The sequence below is a fragment of the Ctenocephalides felis genome, unplaced genomic scaffold (genome assembly GCF_003426905.1).
Source record: "Ctenocephalides felis isolate EL2017-DRISC unplaced genomic scaffold, ASM342690v1 CF-g0.4_SCAFFOLD_03571, whole genome shotgun sequence".
Taxonomy (NCBI): domain Eukaryota; kingdom Metazoa; phylum Arthropoda; class Insecta; order Siphonaptera; family Pulicidae; genus Ctenocephalides; species Ctenocephalides felis.
Window position 1 is genome coordinate 14,517,546 of NW_020539725.1, and position 2,379 is coordinate 14,519,924.

At 30.9% G+C, this 2,379-nt stretch overlaps 1 pseudogene; it reads left to right on the forward strand.

The window, feature by feature from the left end:
- Window positions 1-292: 292 nt before the first annotated feature.
- LOC113385668 overlaps window positions 293-2,379 on the forward strand; it is a 4,166-nt pseudogene continuing 2,079 nt past the window's right edge.

Here is a 2,379-nt window from a genome sequence, read left to right on the forward strand (position 1 = left end):
TAGAATGCCTTTTTATTCGTATTAAATATCAAAATTATTTAATGTCAAAGCATTCTAACGATTTGGTTCTAAAAAGAGATTCACCTATTTAGATAAAATGTTCTATGTTTCTTTCGAAAATAAAGTTTTTGCTTTCACTAACAACTAATCAATACATATAATATCTATGTACAAACATAACCGTATATGTCGTAAAATCACGGCTCATTATTCCAGACTTTAATAAATTTTAATATTTCAATCCCATTTTGAAGAACTAGAAATATAATGTTTTCAGGTGTTCATTAAGATCATGAACTCTTTATCTCAAGAAAAAACGCAAGAAAATCAACATCAAATTACGAAGAAACTCGCTGACCAATCTTTATCAAAAACTATGACAGCACTATTCCAAACTCTTCGGTCTGTTTTTGTAGTTTTAAAATCAATCCAGAATTTTTGACTTAAACGTGGGCGAATGGTTCTTAAATTTTTGAAATTGGTACAACCGTTTTTGAAGAAACGTTACAAAATAAAATTTCTTCTCATACTCACTTGTTCATATTCTTGTATGATTAATATGAGATAATTATAACCATCAATTCTATAGTCATTACAAAATCATGTTACTTACAATTTTTATTGACATGTCAAACACAAGTTCAAATAATTTCTGTACATTTTAAGATCAGTCTTTTTTTGTTAAGTTTAATTTCATTCTGAGTTTCCAAAATGTTCTTCATCGCCTATCAAGTTCATTTCGCGTGCTTTGATCACTGCTTCATTAGCAAACTTAAAATCCATGATCAAAGGTTTGTTAACTTTGTTATCACCGCTTTCAGGCTCATATCTGTATAGAGGAAAATAATAGCATATATATAAATGTATATGCCACGTTTTGCTTTATAAAAGGGTCTGGGCGTGTTTCCATACAGAATTGGCCCCACCCTGGGATTTAAATAATTTTGATGCCATTTTATAGGTATTTTCGAGAAAATTCGATATACCAAATTTCAAATCAGTAGCTCATCATTTGGCCGAGATATCAGTGAAAACATGTGAAAGTGGCCCCTTTTTTCAAACTCACTTTTTGTCGGAAGTATGAGAGATATCGAAAAACTGTTGACGTCATTCTATTTGTACTGATCTTGTCTATGTTGTTCATAACAAATAATGTGAACAAAATTATTTGTTAGTGCGTGAAAAGGTGAAAATGATTTTTCATTTTCACCTTTTCGCTCTTGCAAAGCGACTTTATATGAGCGTTCTTGTACTGGCAGCGCGCGTACTAGCTTAAGTTTTTCCAACTTTTCTCCAAAAGTTCCACTTAGATTTAAATGAGTTTTTCAATAATAGAAGAAAAATGTACAGGCTTTCGAATGATGCTAATATAAAAGTAGTCAAACAAGCCGCACTGGTAGAAAATGGAAAGTGAAAAATCATTTTCACCTTTTCACGCACTAACAAATCATTTTTTCACATTATTTGTTATGAACAACATAGACAAGATCAGTACAAATAGAATGACGCCAACAGTTCTTCGATATCTCTCATATTTCCGACAAAAAGTGAGTTTGAAAAAAGGGGCCACTTTCACAAGTTTTCACTGATATCTCGGCCAAATGATGAGCAGGATTTGAAATTTGGTATTACAAATTTTCTCAAAAATACCTACAAAATGGCATCAAAATTATTTAAATACCAGGGTGGGGCCAATTCTGTATGAAAACACGCCCATACCCTTTATACCCTAAATAACTTTAGCCCTAAGCCTGTTCATTTTTGTTTTCAACCAATCTTAACATAAATAACATGGAAAGTCTTCTTAAGACTATTCATGTATCACTCCACACAATTTCTATATAAAAGTATATACCCAAATCTTATTTCTTATTAAGTCCCTAAAACATGTAAATATTCAAAACTTGTTGTAGAAAAAACTCATAAATCTCTACTGTAATAAATTAGATTTAACAACTATTATAAACTAGAGAAGCGTATCTAAATAAACATAGTTAATAAAATTGTCTAACCTGTACCGATTCTTTGCTGAAGGTCGACGACTTGGAGGTTTTGGCCGCGGAGGCAAGTTGTTTAATAAGTAATCACCACTTCGAGTAGGAAGTTCTTTATTAGATTTGCATGATTCTTCACTTCGAACTGAGTCTGGTGTACTTTTGTAGTAATGAGAAACATATCCATCTTCACTTGATACGCTTGACAAATCATTAGTGCCGGGTAAAAATCTGTAACAAATAAATAAACAATTCAACAACATTCATAGATCATAGCTCAACAATCACATAGTAAAGAATAATAGTAATAATATATTGGTAATTATATAGTAGAAAAATATTCATGATAACGACACATTTGATGAAACAATGTTTATAAAAAATA